General features: G+C 48.6%; 1 protein-coding gene across 2 annotated transcripts in view; it reads right to left on the reverse strand.

Annotated features, from left to right (window-relative positions):
- The window catches only part of LOC306762691 (spectrin beta chain, non-erythrocytic 1), a 147,211-nt gene that overhangs the window by 124,615 nt on the left and 806 nt on the right, over positions 1–21,790 (reverse strand). The gene's annotated exons all lie outside the window — the stretch shown is intronic.

Here is a 21,790-nt window from a genome sequence, read left to right on the forward strand (position 1 = left end):
TGAGTTCCTCCGTCTGATTTTCTTCTCTGGGCGTAACTCTCAGAAACCAGCAGGTGCACCGTTTTCTCGTCAGCAGAGCGGGAGGGCGAGAATCTTCACCGCTCAGAGACGAAAGACGACGATTTTCAGATTCATTCAATCCAACACGGGCTGATTCGTCACGATTCGTAAAGGTTCAATAACGCTTATTTTCATTATGAAACGTCAGAAATGCAGCAATGAAGTGCAGCAGGAAGCTAGCCGCTAGCCTTACAGCTACCGTTACAGAGCGAGAGATTTATCCACCGGGGTTGAAGGCAGCGTTGGGAAACATTTTCCAGGGGAACAGACGAGACTCGGACAAGACTTATGGAAGTTGCTGCAGCTCTGTTCCAGCCCAGAGCTTGTTGTTCCTAACTATTGCTAACATTTTTCCTGACGATTCCAGGAGAAAGTTAAAGACAATATGAAAAAAAAATGAATAAAAAAACGTGTTGGATTTATTTACTGTTGCACACGAATAAAATGTAGTGAAGATAAATTTGTTTTGGATACTGAATAGAGCATAAAGTCGTATAAAGGAGCCACAGAATGAGAAAAAACCCTTAAGGTGGAAAAAAAATGCGTGGAAATCCTGATAATCGTTTAGTGATTGACTCATTGCCCCCTGAATCGAGATCGAATCAAATCATGTGGACACTCAAACTTCACAACAAACTTCTGTGACTGTTAAAAACCAGTGAGAAAACCAGATATCCCAGTCTCTGGACTCCCAGCTGGATGAGCTGAAACCAGTCCGACCCGGGGCCTCTCTGCGCCGCCAAGTGAGAAGAAGCCCAGCTCACACAATGAAGGAATGCTGGAGAATAAAAGGCCGGGAAAACAGGAATGTGTCGGAAAGGATGAGGTCACTCTGACAGAGCGAGCATGGGATGAACAGAGACAGAGAGAGAAAAACTGAGATGTTGACCTGGTTTCCTGGTGTCTTCATCATCATCATCATCCTCACTGTATGGCCTATGCTGTATGTTCCAGCAGCGTTCCTCTTCCTGATGGATGGGAGGAATTTCCTGCCTCCCAGTAGGTGGAAGGAACGTCTTACTTCCTGATAGGATAGCTACCACCGTCAGGATTTCGCCACTAAAGTCACATCTGAACAAAAAAATCTGAAATGAACCACAAAAGTGATTGACGGCCGACTTCCTGAACGCAGATAAAAGTTCTGCTCAGCTGATCCGTTGAAAACAAATCACGTGCATGAGAACTGTTGTTGTGGAGAAACGTCCACCGCTACCTTCACATGAACTGATCAACCCTGGAGGATCAATGGATGGGCCGGTGCGTCCATCTTACATGTCTATGTGCACACGCGTTTACACGTGCATATGCTGACAAGTTTGCATGTTTAAGGGTCGGAATGTCGGCGTGCGTACGTGTCGGCGTGCGTACGTGTCGGCGTGCGTACGTGTATACATGTGTACGTGTCGGCATGCGTACGTGTCGGCGTGCGTACGTGTATACATGTGTACGTGTCGGCGTGCGTACGTGTATACATGTGTACGTGTCGGCGTGCGTACGTGTATACATGTGTACGTGTCGGCGTGCGTACGTGTCGGAGTGCGTACGTGTCGGCATGCGTATGTGTATACATGTATATGTGTCGGCGTGCGTACGTGTATACATGTGTACGTGTCGGCGTGCGTACGTCTATACATGTGTACGTGTCGGCGTGCGTACGTCTATACATGTGTACGTGTCGGCGTGTGTACGTGTATACATGTGTACGTGTCGGCGTGCATACGTGTATACATGTATATGTGTCGGCGTGCGTACGTGTATACATGTGTACGTGTCGGCGTGCGTACGTGTCGGCGTGCGTACGTGTATACATGTGTACGTGTCGGCGTGCGTACGTGTATACATGTGTACGTGTCGGCGTGCGTACGTGTCGGCGTGCGTACGTGTATACATGTATATGTGTCGGCGTGCGTACGTGTATACATGTATATGTGTCGGCGTGCGTAGGTGTCGGCGTGCGTAGGTGTCGGCGTGTGTACGTGTATACATGTGTACGTGTCGGCGTGCATACGTGTATACATGTATATGTGTCGGCGTGCGTACGTGTATACATGTGTACGTGTCGGCGTGCGTACGTGTCGGCGTGCGTACGTGTATACATGTGTACGTGTCGGCGTGCGTACGTGTATACATGTGTACGTGTCGGCGTGCGTACGTGTCGGCGTGCGTACGTGTATACATGTATATGTGTCGGCGTGCGTACGTGTATACATGTATATGTGTCGGCGTGCGTAGGTGTCGGCGTGCGTAGGTGTCGGCGTGCGTACGTGTCGGCGTGCGTACGTGTCGGCGTGCGTACGTGTCGGCGTGCGTACGTGTATACATGTGTACGTGTCGGCGTGCGTACGTGTCGGCATGCGTACGTGTATACATGTGTACGTGTCGGCGTGCGTACGTGTATACATGTGTACGTGTCGGCGTGCGTACGTGTATACATGTGTACGTGTCGGCGTGCGTACGTGTCGGCGTGCGTACGTGTATACATGTGTACGTGTCGGCGTGCGTACGTGTATACATGTGTACGTGTCGGCGTGCGTACGTGTCGGCGTGCGTACGTGTCGGCGTGCGTACGTGTATACATGTGTACGTGTCGGCGTGCGTACGTGTCGGCGTGCGTACGTGTCGGCGTGCGTACGTGTATACATGTGTACGTGTCGGCGTGCGTACGTGTCGGCGTGCGTACGTGTCGGCGTGCGTACGTGTCGGCGTGCGTACGTGTCGGCATGCGTACGTGTCGGCGTGCGTACGTGTCGGCGTGCGTACGTGTATACATGTATATGTGTCGGCGTGCGTACGTGTATACATGTATATGTGTCGGCGTGCGTACGTGTATACATGTATATGTGTCGGCGTGCGTAGGTGTCGGCGTGCGTACGTGTCGGCGTGCGTACGTGTATACATGTATATGTGTCGGCGTGCGTAGGTGTCGGCGTGCGTACGTGTCGGCATGCGTACGTGTCGGCATGCGTACGTGTCGGCATGCGTACGTGTCGGCGTGCGTACGTGTATACATGTATATGTGTCGGCGTGCGTAGGTGTCGGCGTGCGTACGTGTCGGCGTGCGTACGTGTCGGCATGAGTACGTGTCGGCGTGCGTACGTGTATACATGTATATGTGTCGGCATGCGTACGTGTCGGCATGCGTACGTGTCGGCATGCGTACGTGTCGGCATGCGTACGTGTCGGCATGCGTACGTGTCGGCATGCGTACGTGTATACATGTATATGTGTCGGCGTGCGTAGGTGTCGGCGTGCGTACGTGTCGGCGTGCGTACGTGTCGGCGTGCGTACGTGTCGGCGTGCGTACGTGTCGGCGTGCGTCCGTGTCGGCATGCGTACGTGTCGGCATGCGTACGTGTCGGCATGCGTACGTGTCGGCGTGCGTACGTGTCGGCGTGCGTACGTGTATACATGTATATGTGTCGGCGTGCGTACGTGTATACATGTATATGTGTCGGCGTGCGTACGTGTATACATGTATATGTGTCGGCGTGCGTAGGTGTCGGCGTGCGTACGTGTCGGCGTGCGTACGTGTCGGCGTGCGTACGTGTATACATGTGTACGTGTCGGCGTTCGTACGTGTCGGCATGCGTACGTGTATACATGTGTACGTGTCGGCGTGCGTACGTGTATACATGTGTACGTGTCGGCGTGCGTACGTGTATACATGTGTACGTGTCGGCGTGCGTACGTGTCGGCGTGCGTACGTGTATACATGTGTACGTGTCGGCGTGCGTACGTGTCGGCGTGCGTACGTGTCGGCGTGCGTACGTGTCGGCGTGCGTACGTGTCGGCGTGCGTACGTGTCGGCGTGCGTACGTGTCGGCGTGCGTACGTGTCGGCATGCGTACGTGTATACATGTATATGTGTCGGCGTGCGTACGTGTCGGCGTGCGTACGTGTCGGCATGCGTACGTGTATACATGTATATGTGTCGGCGTGCGTACGTGTCGGCATGCGTACGTGTATACATGTATATGTGTCGGCGTGCGTACGTGTCGGCATGCGTACGTGTCGGCATGCGTACGTGTATACATGTATATGTGTCGGCGTGCGTACGTGTATACATGTATATGTGTCGGCGTGCGTAGGTGTCGGCGTGCGTACGTGTCGGCGTGCGTACGTGTCGGCGTGCGTACGTGTATACATGTATATGTGTCGGCATGCGTACGTGTCGGCATGCGTACGTGTATACATGTATATGTGTCGGCGTGCGTAGGTGTCGGCGTGCGTACGTGTCGGCGTGCGTACGTGTCGGCATGCGTACGTGTCGGCGTGCGTACGTGTATACATGTATATGTGTCGGCGTGCGTAGGTGTCGGCGTGCGTAGGTGTCGGCGTGCGTAGGTGTCGGCGTGCGTACGTGTCGGCGTGCGTACGTGTCGGCGTGCGTACGTGTCGGCGTGCGTACGTGTCGGCGTGCGTACGTGTCGGCGTGCGTACGTGTCGGCGTGCGTACGTGTCGGCGTGCGTACGTGTATACATGTATATGTGTCGGCGTGCGTACGTGTATACATGTATATGTGTCGGCGTGCGTACGTGTATACATGTATATGTGTCGGCGTGCGTAGGTGTCGGCGTGCGTACGTGTATACATGTATATGTGTCGGCGTGCGTAGGTGTCGGCGTGCGTACGTGTCGGCGTGTATACATGTATATGTGTCGGCGTGTATACATGTATATGTGTCGGCGTGCGTACGTGTCGGCGTGTATACATGTATATGTGTCGGCGTGCGTATGCAGCCCGGACGTCCTCGCCGTTCCGTTCATTTCTGTCTTTTAGTGGACTGTAGCTGACGAAGATTCAGGAGATGACGATGACAATAGATTTTTACATCATGAAAAAGTTGCAGCAGAAACACAGAGTCTGGTTTCAGCTCTCAGCCCCACCCAGACCAGAGCCGAGCCGGGACAAACTATTGGATTGGTGCGTCTGGGTTAAACCAAGCGCACACACGCGTTAGACAGATGGAGGAGCGAAGGGGGTGGGGGCACATCAATAAGTCATGTGGTCATGTTTGCTCGTTCAGGCGAGTCGTTTTGTTCAGATTCAGACAGAAAATCCGGATGAATTCTGCAGACAAAGAAAATGATGAAAACCTGACATAAATGAATAAAAGTAAATGTAAAACATGGAAGTTCTGGCAGGAAGACGGACATCTCACCACCTGATCAGTTTCATGATCAACACGATACTTGTATCAACAACTATGATAGGAGGAATCACTCTTTTTGATCATGTTCTGACTCGTATATCACAGAGATAAAACAGTCCTAACAGGAAAACTCTCCTATTGACCCCCCCACTCCACCCCCACCCCCACCCAGCTGTGCTCCGCCTGTTCAAATAAACACCACCAGCAGACGGGTGGAGGACTTATGGAACAAAGTCTCTACATGCAGCAGATCTCCGGGAACAACAAGTTATTGTTTTTAGCGAATCAGGAGGTCATGAAGGCAGCTCCAGTCACAGAGGCTGGTTTTCAGTGTGTCCCTGCTCCAACAACACTCAAATTAAATAAAGAGTCTTTCATGGCTCTTTAGTTTGAGGCAAATGTGTTGGAGCAGCAATAAATGGAAAACCTTAGAAACTGGGCCTCTCAACAACGACTTTGGCCCCCCTGCACTAAGGTCTGCGGTTTTACTGTATGACAAATGAAGGCCAGCAGCCTGAGCTCCATGACGGTAATGTGATTAGCTCCATGAAGCTAACTGCATTTAGCTCTGTGAAACTAGAAATGTTTAGCTTCATGATGCTTTACGATGCTATTGGCGTTTAGCTTCACCATGCTACCGGCGTTTAGCTTCACCATGCTACCGGCGTTTAGCTTCACCATGCTACCGGCGTTTAGCTTCACCATGCTACCGGCGTTTTGCTGCACCATGCTACCGGCGTTTTGCTGCACCATGCTACCGGCGTTTTGCTGCACCATGCTACCGGCGTTTTGCTGCACCATGCTACCGGCGTTTTGCTGCACCATGCTACCGGCGTTTTGCTGCACCATGCTACCGGCGTTTTGCTTCACCATGCTACCGGCGTTTTGCTTCACCATGCTACCGGCGTTTTGCTTCACCATGCTACCGGCGTTTTGCTGCACCATGCTACCGGCGTTTTGCTGCACCATGCTACCGGCGTTTTGCTGCACCATGCTACCGGCGTTTTGCTGCACCATGCTACCGGCGTTTTGCTGCACCATGCTACCGGCGTTTTGCTGCACCATGCTACCGGCGTTTTGCTTCACCATGCTACCGGCGTTTTGCTGCACCATGCTACCGGCGTTTTGCTGCACCATGCTACCGGCGTTTTGCTGCACCATGCTACCGGCGTTTTGCTTCACCATGCTACCGGCGTTTAGCTGTGTTGTAACCACAAGTAAAGAATCTTTTTTTAAAAAATCCTAGATCCTGGCGGTGATCCAGATATCCCTAATATCAAATCACTTTTTATTTTTTCCATTTCTGAGAATTCTTGAAAATTTCCTGACACTTTTTTAAGTTGTGTAGCTAACAGACAGGCAGCCAGAGAGACATATAGGACCTCCTCCTTGGTAGAGGTACAAAACTAAAGAAAAGGAAGGCGGGACATTTTTTAGAATTCCGGACTGTCCTGGCAGTCCAAACACCCTGAGAACTCTGCCCAGTCCATCAAAGCTTCTACAAATGCCATCATGGCTCTGGGATGAATGCGATATTTTCTGATAAACAGCAGTTTTCCTCACATCTATGACTGAAAAGTGTGTGTGAGGGAACAGACAGATGGCCAATTGTTGTCCAGGAACGTTGGAAAGCAACAGGGACACATTGAGACGGAGCATCGGGAAGCGAACTTGGCTCTGATGCAACTACATTGAATCGTTCTAATGAAGTTAAGCTCTAATTTTCCAAAGCTGAGTCACAGAGAGAGAAACCGGCTTTTCTCTCCTCTCATTCTGACCTTTAAGAACCAGATCTGATAAACGGAAAGCCTAAATGTTCTACGAACCAGAAAAATCAGGAGAATCCTGGTGATGAGAAACATATGAAGATCAAGACAAAACACATCAGTTCCTTCAGAAGGATCAAACCGGCTCCTCAACATCCTGCTACAGCTTCCGGGGAACAGGAAAGAGGGAAGGAGTTCTGAGAGGTTTAAGGTGAAGTGGAAATCAGAAGTGATGTCACAGATGCAGTTTGGTCATCTCTGGAAAGCAGTGGTAACAATAGGAATGATCAGAGTGGCCTGCAACTGTTAAGATAATAATAATTATCTCAATGTGGTCCAGCAAGATGAGCTAATGGAGTAAAACAGAATGAAAATAGAAACAACCGTCCAGTTTTAAGGCTAAATTTACCCATAAAAACACAACCCATGAAAACATAGGAAGACAAGTCCATTTTTTTTTTTATTTGAAGTCTTTGTTTGTGTCTTTAACAAAATGTTAAATAAAAAAGTACCACAAATATTTACCATTTATTACAATGTGATAAGTCAGAATGTTTATAGTGAAATCTTCTGCTTTCTGGTGTCTGTTAAGGGGCAGAAGAACCAGCTCCCACCGTGGGTTCGGGAGGCAGACTCCTTCCACACCTTTAAGATGGAGCTGAAAACCTTCCTTTTCCATGATTCTTATAGTTAGGATATGAGCATCTCCTGAGTTGGAGTCTGCATGTACGGGACCCAACTGTCCAGGTTCTGCTCATTGCTCTTATAGTTATGGGTAGTCTAGCCATCCATTACTTATGTAGCAATGTGGATGTTACCTGATGCACTGAGAAGTACCTCGCTCTATTTCTCTAATATATTAATGTATAAATATATGCCAATATTGCCGTCTCTAACTTATTTCTCATTTTTCCGCAGGTCTTCCTGAATAAGTGCAGTTGTACATGTTGATCTGTCTTTCCTGTCCTCTCCACCCCAACCAGTCGAGGCAGATGGCTGCCCTCCTTGAGCCGGATTCTGCCGGAGGTTTTCTTCCTGTTAAAGGGGAGTTTTTTCCTTCCCACTGTCGCCGTGTGCAGCTCAGGATGGAGGATTGGATCCAAGTCATGACTCAATGCTATCAGTTGGTTTCTATTATAGGATATGTATGAATTGGCTTGAAATGATGTGGATGTAAACCTGTGACAACGTTGGTGTCGCGATACAAAGAAAGCTAAATAAAAGACAATCAGAATGTGTTCCGCAGGAGTTCCAGCAAAGTTTGTATCATAAAATGATGCCAAATGTCTCAGAAACTGGATGTCATTCTTCTTATGGGTTAAAAGGATTAATAGCCCAGTGAGCAGGACCAGCGGAAAGTTTTCCGTTGCTTTTCTAATGGTTCCGGCTTGTCAAAAAAAACATTCCAGCATGAAAAAAGACGGACATTTTGCTTTAGTGACCTTGAGGTAAATGGAGAGGAGGAGGGCTGGTAAGAGTAAGAAAGGAGGTTCAACTGGAACTCCACGGGGAGCAGATGACCTCCTTTCAGTGCTTATCAGAGGAATTTTATCTCTTACACTAAACAGAGCAAAACAGAGCGCAGAGACCAGGACAGAACCAGTCCAGGTCTTCTGCAGACCTGCAGCAAGGACATTTCAGGATTCTTCTGGAGGAATATCACTCAGAGTTCCTCTCTGACAAACATTCCACGTCAAGGACACTAAAAGGAAAAGATCAGCGAAGAAGGCCAGAAAGAACGAATCCTAAACATGACTGGTTTTCCAAAAGATGAAGCTCTTTTCCTGAAAAGGACCCTGGCTTCCCCAACATGACAAACATTAATGGACAGCTGAGTCCTACAGCACTTCCTCCATCTCTTTCCTGAAAGTGCATTTCTGCAACGATGGAGGAAAGAAAAATGGCCTCCCTGTGATTTGAAAAGCTATTGAAAATGTTGTAGAAGGAAGGAAATAAACCATGAAGTTAGTTGTAACGATGTCCTGAGCTTTAGAAGCCGTCGTGTTACATTCATGGCGTCTTCTTAAAGCTGGGGAAGGTAAGGTTGGGGAGCTAGCGAGATGATAAAGTGGCGCCCTGTCTTGGCCCCTCCCCTTGTCTTGGCTCCTCCCCTTCTGATTTTGCTCCTTGCGTGGTCTAAGGCTGTTTTCTTACCTCCACATAGCAGGTTATGTTTTCACCGCCGTTTATCTGTTTGTGTTCAAGATAACTCAAAAAGTTATGGACGGAATTTAATTAAGTTTTCAGGAGTTGTTGGAAACGTGAAAAGGAAGAAGTAAATTAATTTTGGTGGTGATCCGGATCACCGTTTGGATCCAGGAAGTTTTAAAAGGCGTGGCGGGGATTTGCGCTCTCAGAGTGCTTTTCTAGTTTTGCCACCAACGATTTTCTCTTTCTCGGCTGTTTAGCAGGAGGAGGCAAATAAACCGAGCCGGGTCGGGAAATCCTTCCTGCATTTTCTCAGCCATGTTTGCCTTCCGAGTTTCTTCTTCACTACTTTGTATTTTCATCATAACTCGCTGTTTATATGCAGGGTGTGGCTATCGGTATGCGCTCCTGGAGGGGGAGGAGGGGAGCCGGGAGAAGAAGCTTATGAAATCTAAGAAATGAACAACTCCATTTGGGTGGGAACGTTTGGATTGGTCAGAGTTTTTACAGATTTACAGTAAACTGAGGGGTCTAACTATATTTCTTATTGTTCATGATTACACAATGTATAGACTACTATCAGGACGAGGAACCAGTTCACCCAGAGGAACATGTCTCTGACCAATCTGACCAACTATAGCTTCAACTCATTGGTTACTAAAGATGTCTTGACTTCTTTTGAGGTTTCTGTATATGGAAAGCCAATTTGACTGGCTGCACGTCAAAATACCTCCATCTGGCAATGGTCCCTTTGGTTAAATACAGGAAAGAAGAGATCCACAATGTTTCTTTGGCTCAGCTAATTCAGTGCCGGTTTGCTGCGAAGCCCTGGAACATGTTCTCCACCTCCTTTGACGAGTAGCAGAGTTAAACTAGGAGTGGAAATGCTCCTTGAACAGTTGAATCTTCAGCTTGCTCCTAAAAGCAGATCGGACAGAGTTCGGCAGGTCGTTCCACCACCGTGGAATGGGAGGGGAAGAGTCTGGCTAGTGATTTAGTCCCATGTAGTGGTGGTAACGCTAGCCATCTTTCACTGGTGAAACATAACTGTGGAGAGGGAGTGTAGCTCTGGATGAGCTCTGGATGTAACACCCCAAAGACGCCCTGCAGTCGGCTAAATTTGCCCCCCCCCCCCCCCCCCCCCCGCATTCTGCAGTCCCAACAGACGTACAGGGCTCTCTGCAACAACAATGCCTGACAGCCAATGAGTTAAACTACAGAGCTGCTTTTTCCTGCATCCCGAAGATGGCGAGTCCTCGTAAAGTTTCACTCTTTCACCAGCAAACGCCCAACCAGCTCTTAAAACCCTGAAACCACAAGTGTGTGCACAGAAGCCCAAACACAGGCGGACCTGTTTGATCTGAAGGCGTCCCTGTAAGCCCAAAATAAGTTTCCATTTGAGTCTAATGAGACAAACTGTTGGGAATGCCAATGCTGACAGTGTGGGAAAAGTCATGGAGGTTTATTTGGTGATTAAAGCAGCAGGGAAACAGACAGAGGCTGCTGCAGCTCTGCAGAGCAGTAAAATCTATAAAAGGATGGGTGGGGGTTCGCCTCTGGAGACGGGATCTGCAGAGAACTGGTTGTTCCCAAACTCTGAAAGAAGCAGGACGGATCACAGAGAAGGGTGGAGTGTCAAGGAGGCGAGGAGAAAGGAGAGGAAGAGGGTGAGGAGCAGAGGGAGGAAGGAACTTTATCAGAGAAAGACGTCTGTGAAGTGGGAAAACCTCTTTTCCCATCAGTCTTCATCTCTGTTATTTATTCTGATTTCTCTCCTTCAGCCTCCACCGACACATTCCATTTCTCCTCCAAAGCTTTAATCCACTTTCCCTCTTCACCTCCGTCCGCTCCTTCCTCCTCCTCCTCCTCCTCCTCCTCATTCCACCCTGCTATCACAGCTTTCAGAACTAATGTGACCCCCCCCACACCCTGCAGACCAGATGGTTTTTCTTCAGACGTTAACCCTCTCCTGACTCTCAGTTTCTGTCAGACACGATCTAACTTCCTTCTCATGTCTAAATCTGAGCGAACTGCAGCGATTGACACCGAAACTCTGCTGTTGGAGGAGCAAACCATCATCTGCCATGATCCTTCAAGTTCCGACATCCACGCCACCTCTCCCGATTCAGATCCGGCAGCTGGCAGAAACAGCTGATTGGGTCTGTTGAATAACGCCATCAAAGCAGCCAAGTTTATGGAAAACCAGCTTGATCCTTCTGTCCCTGATCCACCAGGGCAGGATTGTTCAGGCAAAGTAGGTCATTCCCGCAGCCAGACATGCAAACGGACCTCAGGTGGTCCTCCATCCTTCGCCAGACACCTCAGCATTTACAGCGTGTTCTGCTGCCGGCGGAGGACGCCTCAGAAAGGCCGGGAAGCACAGAGAGTGCACCAACAGGTCATGCTTGATCAAAGCGCATCCAGCCTCAAGTAAGACGACCATCAAGAGAGGAAACGAGACCTGGTTGGGCCGGACCAGCACCCAGACACCCCAACCAACAATGCAGGCCTCAACAGAACCAGCCTGGTTTCACTATCATGAAACAACTGGCAGACTTCCTGCCATGGCCATGTTGCCACGCTGCAGTGCATCATGGGAGGTCAGATCTAACCAGATTCCTCAGGATCTGTGTTGGCTTGTTTCACTGGTGAATCACGGACATGGATCAGTTTATAAGGTCAGAGAGAAACTACTGGACTTCCTGCAGCAAACAAAACATGCAGCCAGAGAGGTCAAGACTGGTCCAGAGGGGTCCGGACTGGACCTGAGAGGTCCGCACTGGTCCAGAGAGGTCTATGGAGGTCCGAACTGGTCCACAGAGGTTTATGGAGGTCTGGACTGGTACAGAGTAGTCCACAGAGGTCCAGACTGGTCCAGAGAGGTCCATGGAGGTCTGGACTGGTACAGAGGGGTCTATGGAGGTACAGAGAGGTCTGGACTGAGTAGGTAGTGATACTACTATGGGTAGGTAGTGATGCTACTATGGGTAGGTAGTGATGCTACTATGAGTAGGTAGTGATGCTACTATGGGTAGGTAGTGATGCTACTATGGGTAGGTAGTGATGCTACTATGAGTAGGTAGTGATGCTACTATGGGTAGGTAGTGATGCTACTATGGGTAGGCGGTAATGCTACTATGAGTAGGTAGTGATGCTACTATGGGTAGGTAGTGATGCTACTATGAGTAGGTAGTGATGCTACTATGAGTAGGTAGTGATGCTACTATGGGTAGGTAGTGATGCTACTATGGGTAGGTAGTGATGCTACTATGGGTAGGTAGTGATGCTACTATGGGTAGGTAGTGATGCTACTATGGGTAGGTAGTGATGCTACTATGAGTAGGTAGTGATGCTACTATGAGTAGGCAGTGATGCTACTATGGGTAGGCAGTGATGCTACTGTGGGTAGGCAGTGATACTACTATGGGTAGGCGGTAATGCTACTATGAGTAGGTAGTGATGCTACTATGAGTAGGTAGTGATGCTACTATGAGTAGGTAGTGATGCTACTATGAGTAGGTAGTGATGCTACTATGAGTAGGTAGTGATGCTACTATGGGTAGGTAGTGATGCTACTATGAGTAGGTAGTGATGCTACTATGAGTAGGTAGTGATGCTACTATGGGTAGGCAGTGATGCTACTGTGGGTAGGCAGTGATGCTACTGTGGGTAGGTAGTGATACTACTATGGGTAGGCGGTAATGCTACTATGAGTAGGTAGTGATGCTACTATGAGTAGGTAGTGATGCTACTGTGGGTAGGCAGTGATGCTACTGTGGGTAGGCAGTGATGCTACTGTGGGTAGGCAGTGATGCTACTGTGGGTAGGCAGTGATGCTACTGTGGGTAGGTAGTGATGCTACTATGAGTAGGTAGTGATGCTACTATGGGTAGGCAGTGATGCTACTATGAGTAGGCAGTGATGCTACTATGAGTAGGTAGTGATGCTACTATGGGTAGGTAGTGATGCTACTATGGGTAGGTAGTGATGCTACTATGAGTAGGTAGTGATGCTACTATGAGTAGGTAGTGATGCTACTATGAGTAGGTAGTGATGCTACTATGAGTAGGTAGTGATGCTACTATGAGTAGGTAGTGATGCTACTATGAGTAGGTAGTGATACTACTATGGGTAGGCGGTAATGCTACTATGGGTAGGTAGTGATGCTACTATGGGTAGGCAGTGATGCTACTATGAGTAGGTAGTGATGCTACTATGAGTAGGTAGTGATGCTACTATGGGTAGGTAGTGATGCTACTATGAGTAGGTAGTGATGCTACTATGAGTAGGTAGTGATGCTACTATGAGTAGGTAGTGATGCTACTATGGGTAGGTAGTGATGCTACTATGAGTAGGTAGTGATGCTACTATGAGTAGGTAGTGATGCTACTATGAGTAGGTAGTGATGCTACTATGGGTAGGCAGTGATACTACTATGGGTAGGCGGTAATGCTACTATGAGTAGGTAGTGATGCTACTGTGGGTAGGCAGTGATGCTACTGTGGGTAGGCAGTGATGCTACTGTGGGTAGGCAGTGATGCTACTGTGGGTAGGCAGTGATGCTACTGTGGGTAGGCAGTGATGCTACTGTGGGTAGGCAGTGATGCTACTGTGGGTAGGTAGTGATGCTACTATGGGTAGGCGGTAATGCTACTATGGGTAGGTAGTGATGCTACTATGAGTAGGTAGTGATGCTACTATGAGTAGGTAGTGATGCTACTATGGGTAGGTAGTGATGCTACTATGGGTAGGTAGTGATGCTACTGTGGGTAGGTAGTGATGCTACTATGGGTAGGCGGTAATGCTACTATGGGTAGGCAGTGATGCTACTATGAGTAGGTAGTGATGCTACTATGGGTAGATGGTGATACTACTATGGGTAGGCAGTGATACTACTATGGGTAGGCAGTGACACTACTATGGGTAGATGGTGATACTACTATGGGTAGGCAGTGATACTACTATGGGTAGATGGTGATGCTACTATGGGTAGGCAGTGATACTACTATGGGTAGATGGTGATGCTACTATGGGTAGGTAGTGATACTACTATGGGTAGGCAGTGATGCTACTATGGGTAGATGGTGATACTACTATGGGTAGGCAGTGATACTACTATGGGTAGGCAGTGACACTACTATGGGTAGATGGTGATACTACTGTGGGTAGGCAGCGATACTACTATGGGTAGATGGTGATGCTACTATGGGTAGGCAGCGATACTACTATGGGTAGATGGTGATGCTACTATGGGTAGGCAGTGATACTACTATGGGTAAATGGTGATGCTACTATGGGTAGGTAGTGATGCTACTATGGGTAGGCAGTGATACTACTATGGGTAGATGGTGATACTACTATGGGTAGTATGGGTCAGGAGTATGTGGAACTACTATGATTGGCCTGCTGGACACTGAAGAAACTGGGGCTGAAAAAGATCAGCTTATTGAAGCAGAAGGCCAATGTTAGGCCAGCTTCGAGTAACGCTGGAAAACCAGTACAACCAGTAAACCAGTTTCCTTCAGCATGTTTTTACCTAATGTTTGGAAAAATAAAAACATTAAAGTTCACCAAGCTACTTGACTGATCCTAAAATGTCCCAGCCAGGACTTCAGCACTCCATCTCCAATAGAGCCAGTGAAGGGTCATTTCCTGGGACTGGGTGGATTGGGACTATTGGTGGATCTCATTCCAACCAATGAATACCTGCAACACACAATGTCAGACTGTGATTAAGGTTAAACTGCAGAAGGAGGATGATGGACCTGGTTCAAACTTCCATACATACCCCTCTCTGTTCCTGGGAGATTGAATTGGATCCAGAGGCTTTCGGTTTTACAAATTAAGTCTGAAAAAGAACTAGACCTAAATCCCAGCACAGCATCGGTTTAACGTAGAAGAAAAAATCTATGAAATCAGCGTTGTGATTCCCTAGGTGGAAATAAAAAGTGGAGAAAAGAATATTTATCATCCCAGATCATGGAAGTTTTTTGTCTTGTTTACGTTTTTCAGGTTGTGAGAATGAGTTATAGGTTGGGAATAAAAGCATAGCCAATGACAATTCCTGAAGGAAGACGATCAATGATCCTGTTTGATAAGGAACAGAGATGAAGAACTTCAATAGATCTGATGAACAGATCCCAGTTCCTTAGAAACATCCAGTTGCTCAAGGACACCCAGTCCCTCCCCGATCCAATGTCAACACCATCGTTTTCCAGGATGCCGAGTGTGTCAGCGGGCGGGTAAGAATACACGGCTGTAAAGCCTTTTAATACCCCACAAACCCCCCAAGCGCGTGCACGCGCGCGCGCACACACACACACACACACACACACACGCACACGCACACGTGCACACACAGAGATGAATGAAGTCATGGGATCATGTTGCAGATGAGGGGTGGACGGGGTGATGTATGCCACCACTGCAAAATGAAAACTCATCAGTCCTACAAAAACAGAAACACGGAAGATCTTAAGTTCAGCTTGTTGTGGACGGACTGGTTCTGATGTCCAACATGCAGCCTGGGACCATCAGAGTCTGAAGGTCTGCATCGCCCCAGTTCCACTTCCTGACTGGTTCTGATGTCCAACATGCAGCCTGGGACCATCAGAGTCTGAAGGTCTGCATCGCCCCAGTTCCACTTCCTGACTGGTTCTGATGTCCAACATGCAGCCTGGGACCATCAGAGTCTGAAGGTCTGCATCGCCCCAGTTCCACTTCCTGTTGGCGTCCGCCCTTCCCCCCATTATAGTTAGGCCTTGGGGTGTCCCCATTTGACCCAGATCTTTTCCATGTTGTTGGTTTTCTGATAGCCAGCATGCGAGGATAAGGAACCACATGTCCTGGTCCTGATCTAGACTAGAAACACCTAGCAGACAGTGGTGGAGTGGCAACCAGAGGGTTAGATTATCAGGTAAGTCATTTAGAAAAAGGCAACACAGAAACCTAACTAGACCGAGTGCTTTTGAAAGTTAACGCAGAGCGTTTGTAGTTCCCAGAGGACGAGAACCGTCCCAGGTGCTCATCCACCCACTAACGTTTCAAATAAAATCACAAGGTCTTGTTGGTGTCTGACTTTTAAAACTGAATTTACACAAAGTATTTTTTCTATTAAGTTTATTGGGACAGGAAGTCGGATTCGGGCTACAAGCATCAGGGTTTTCTGTGGTTCTATGGTTGGTTTCCGAACGTTTTGAATAGAAGTGACATGGAAGTATTGTGTAAAGGGTGGCGATACCGAACCAAAACGTAACCTTCAACCTGACTTGGTCTCACATAGTTGTCTCTTCCAGAACATTCTGCTGCCTCATCAGACGTCTGAAAAACTAATTATGCAGCAGCTCAAGCTGCAAAGTGTCAGACTGTGACCAAGCAGCTAAGAGCGATCAGAAGGAAGCATTTTCCCTTCATCAGCAGCTTCCAGCAGGAGCACATATTTACTGGGAAACAAGCAGAAAATCCTCCAGAAATACTGGAGTTCAGGGACATCCTGTTCACGTGCTTTATCCAGAAAACATCAGGGGTGGTGCTGCTGCATTTTTGTGTGGTGGAAATTTACATGAACATTTCTGAACTACGCAGCTTCCAGCATCAGCCCACCATCTTTTAGGAACTCCAGTAAAAATCCAGAATAATCTGTGATGAAATGGAGTGTCACCCCGCTGAGACACTTTTTTTTTTTCTTCCTGCACCTTTAAACACATCACACAATCTTCTTATTCACCAGTCAGACCAGTTAAACTTCACCTGACCCTGCTATGTAAACAACCCACCCAAACGCAAAACAAACATCTCCCCTAAATTAAATTCACCCCCAAAACAATCATACCATCCCAGCAGTCCTCACTGGTTCTGAGGGGAACATTCCTGAAGTCTCAGCTGATAACACTAGCCTCTCCAGAGCAAACACATCTCCAGAGCAAACACTAGCCTCTCCAGAGCTAACACTAGCCTCTCCAGAGCTAACACTAGCCTCTCCAGAGCAAACACTAGCCTCTCCAGAGCAAACACATCTCCAGAGCAAACACATCTCCAGAGCAAACACATCTCCAGAGCAAACACTAGCCTCTCCAGAGCTAACACGTCTCCAGAGCTAACACGTCTCCAGAGCTAACACGTCTCCAGAGCTAACACTAGCCTCTCCAGAGCTAACACGTCTCCAGAGCAAACACTAGCCTCTCCAGAGCAAACACATCTCCAGAGCAAACACATCTCCAGAGCAAACACATCTCCAGAGCAAACACATCTCCAGAGCAAACACATCTCCAGAGCAAACACATCTCCAGAGCTAACACTAGCCTCTCCAGAGCTAACACGTCTCCAGAGCTAACACGTCTCCAGAGCTAACACTAGCCTCTCCAGAGCTAACACGTCTCCAGAGCAAACACTAGCCTCTCCAGAGCAAACACATCTCCAGAGCAAACACATCTCCAGAGCAAACACATCTCCAGAGCAAACACATCTCCAGAGCTAACACTAGCCTCTCCAGAGCTAACACTAGCCTCTCCAGAGCTAACACGTCTCCAGAGCTAACACGTCTCCAGAGCTAACACGTCTCCAGAGCTAACACATCTCCAGAGCTAACACATCTCCAGAGCTAACACATCTCCAGAGCTAACACATCTCCAGAGAAAACACATCTCCAGGGCAAACACTAGCCTCTCCAGAGCAAACACTAGCCTCTCCAGAGCAAACACTAGCCTCTCCAGAGCTAACACGTCTTCAGAGCAAACACTAGCCTCTCCAGAGCTAACACTAGCCTCTACAGAGCAAACACTAGCCTCTACAGAGCAAACACTAGCCTCTACAGAGCAAACACTAGCCTCTCCAGAGCTAACACTAGCCTCTCCAGAGCTAACACTAGCCTCTCCAGAGCAAACACTAGCCCCTCCAGAGGTAACACGTCTCCAGAGCAAACACTAGCCTCTCCAGAGCAAACACTAGCCTCTCCAGAGCAAACACTAGCCTCTCCAGAGCAAACACTAGCCTCTCCAGAGCAAACACTAGCCTCTCCAGAGCAAACACTAGCCCCTCCAGAGGTAACACGTCTCCAGAGCAAACACTAGCCTCTCCAGAGCTAACACGTCTCCAGAGCAAACACTAGCCTCTCCAGAGCAAACACTAGCCTCTCCAGAGCAAACACTAGCCTCTCCAGAGCAAACACTAGCCTCTCCAGAGCAAACACTAGCCTCTCCAGAGCTAACACGTCTCCAGAGCAAACACTAGCCTCTACAGAGCTAACACTAGCCTCTCCAGAGCAAACACTAGCCTCTACAGAGCTAACACTAGCCTCTCCAGAGCAAACACTAGCCTCTCCAGAGCTAACACGTCTCCAGAGCAAACACTAGCCTCTCCAGAGCTAACACGTCTTCAGAGCAAACACTAGCCTCTCCAGAGCTAACACTAGCCTCTACAGAGCAAACACTAGCCTCTCCAGAGCTAACACGTCTCCAGAGCAAACACTAGCCTCTCCAGAGCTAACACTAGCCTCTCCAGAGCAAACACTAGCCCCTCCAGAGGTAACACGTCTCCAGAGCAAACACTAGCCTCTCCAGAGCTAACACGTCTCCAGAGCAAACACTAGCCTCTCCAGAGCAAACACTAGCCTCTCCAGAGCAAACACTAGCCTCTCCAGAGCTAACACTAGCCTCTCCAGAGCTAACACTAGCCTCTCCAGAGCTAACACTAGCCTCTCCAGAGCATAGACTGTATATAGAAAGATGGGCGGAGCCTCTGTGACATCACTCGTAGGTTTCTGAAGAGCTGAATTGAAGCTCGGTGGGCGGTTCCTACCATCGCCATCTTGGCAGGGGCATGCATGTCGTCTCACCCGGAAAATACAAATATGGGCAAAGAGGTGGAGCTGAGATGGGGGCTGTGAGCGTCATGGTGGATGAGTGACATCAAACGAACTCCGAGCTTTCTGTAGCTAAGAGCTAACAGAGCTAACCCGGAGATAACAGGAGCGAACCAGCTAACGGAGGTAAGTGGGCTAAAGCTAAGTCACGTTGTTAACCGGCTAAAAACCGAGGTTGTTCTACGTTCTTCTGACTTGAAGCGGGAGATCGGGTACCTGTCAATCAAAAGGACACGCCCATAAATATGCCGAATTTCAAGATTAAATGACTTTTAAACAGGTGAGTTAGAAAAATTCACTCCCCCCACAGTTGTCATGAAGGTAAACCTGATCTATTAAACCTAAAATGGATTTTTAAACCAGGCTGTAAACATGTTTATTTCTGCTGTGAAGTTGGTCTTTTTAACATTGCAGTCTACGGGGATTTGCTCTGTTTTGCAGCCCCTAGTGGATGAAGGGGGAACTGCAGTTTTATGCACTTCTACATAGGCTTCACTTTTAACTACCGGAGGCTCCATCCATCTTTCATATACAGTCTATGCTCCAGAGCTAATACTACCCTCTCGAGTGCCAACACTAGCCTCTCCATTCCATTCTAGATTGGACGATCTGATGGTAGCAAATTGTAGTAGCTCTGACTTGCTATCTTGATTTTTCATTTCAATTCATTTACAAAGTTAATACTAGCCTCTTCAGCGCTAACACTAACCTTATCATGCTAATGCTAGCTTTCTGTATCAAACATGAATACTTTCATTTGATTCTTTGGATTCTCCATTCCTGTGGAAGTTGATACTTTGCGGATGGAAAGGCAAAGAAAGATGATGTGATCCAACAGGACTATGATCCTGGATCTAACCAGCCAGGCGTTTGTTCAGACTATACATTTTAAATGTTCAAATCTCCTGTAAATGTCCAAATGTTAAAAATTGTCAAAAAGAAAATTATTTAAAAAGTGGAAATTAAATACTTATTCCATGGACAGATCCTGAGAACATTAGTCCTCCACAATCCTTGACAATGTTGGTTTTTGAATATTTAGCTTTATTTAAAATGTATTCTGGCTGCATTTGCTCGGTATTAGAATGGCGAGGCCCAGATCCTGATATTCCAGACGCTGCAGCAGAGCCGATGACTTACAGCTCAGATCTCCCTCTGCATCGTCACTGCTGCCGCCTCCGCCACTCGGAGGGATCAGTGAGGACTGACTCTGAGCCAAAATGCACCGCTTTCCATCCCAATATGCTGATGGAAACACCACACATCTTCAGACAAAAACACTGAGTCCACATTATCCAGTAAATTAACAGATTTAAAGATGCTGAACGCTGCGTTTCCTTCAAGTTCAGATTTTGAACTCCGGAAAATGAGCATCTCTCCTGAGACTGAAAAGAAAAACCTGCCTGGTGGTCCAACAAGGAAAACGATGAGCATCCAGGATGAAGAGATGTAAATATCTACACCGCTAGACACCGGTCATGCTTTTCCATCCAGAGGAAGTGACTGTTGACTGGGAGGGAAAACTCACAACATGATTATAGAGAAAACTGGGGTTTCTTTTTTCCGACCTCATCCATCTGCAGGAAAAGATTTAACACCTAACAGAAAACAAGGATGGATGTTGACAGGAAAACAGCTGGACACACCTTTCCAAGCTCCGGTCAGCAAGCGGCCGATTGTTTCCCAACTTCCAGGAGGAGTCGGGATGGAGGGAGCAGAGAGGAGGTGAAGGAGGAGAAGGAAAGATGGCGAAGGTGTGGACAAAGGAAAGAAGAAAACGGAGAAAAAGGAGCAGATTAAGAAGCATGAAAGGAAAACTGAGGAGAAGGAGGAGCAAAAGCAGCCGACCGGTCTGGATCTGGTTACATAAGTCCTGCTTAAAGCCGAGTCAGCTAAAAAACTGCTCAAAGCAGTCACGGCAATCAGGTCCAACAGACACCACCAGGATCCCAGGCTGAACCCAAGACCTGCAGGAGCCCAGGCTGAACCCAAGACCTGCAGAATCCCAGGCTGAACCCAAGACCTGCAGGATCCCAGGCTGAACCCAAGACCTGCAGGATCCCAGGCTGAACCCAAGACCTGCAGGATCCCAGGCTGAACCCAAGACCTGCAGGAGCCCAGGCTGAACCCAAGACCTGCAGAATCCCAGGCTGAACCCAAGACCTGCAGGATCCCAGGCTGAACCCAAGACCTGCAGGATCCCAGGCTGAACCCAAGACCTGCAGGATCCCAGGCTGAACCCAAGACCTGCAGGATCCCAGGCTGAACCCAAGACCTGCAGAATCCCAGGCTGAACCCAAGACCTGCAGGATCCCAGGCTGAACCCAAGACCTGCAGGATCCCAGGCTGAACCCATGACCTGCAGGATCCCAGGCTGAACCCAAGACCTGCAGGATCCCAGGCTGAACCCAAGACCTGCAGGATCCCAGGCTGAACCCAAGACCTGCAGGATCCCAGGCTGAACCCATGACCTGCAGGATCCCAGGCTGAACCCAAGACCTGCAGGATCCCAGGTTGAACCCAAGACCTGCAGGATCCCAGGCTGAACCCAAGACCTGCAGGATCCCAGGCTGAACCCAAGACCTGCAGGATCCCAGGCTGAACCCAAGACCTGCAGAATCCCAGGCTGAACCCAAGACCTGCAGGATCCCAGGCTGAACCCAAGACCTGCAGGATCCCAGGCTGAACCCAAGACCTGCAGGATCCCAGGCTGAACCCATGACCTGCAGGATCCCAGGCTGAACCCAAGACCCGCAGGATCCCAGGCTGAACCCAAGACCCGCAGGATCCCAGGCTGAACCCAT

The sequence above is a fragment of the Telmatherina bonti genome (genome assembly GCF_933228915.1).
Source record: "Telmatherina bonti genome assembly, chromosome: 11".
NCBI lineage: Eukaryota > Metazoa > Chordata > Actinopteri > Atheriniformes > Telmatherinidae > Telmatherina > Telmatherina bonti.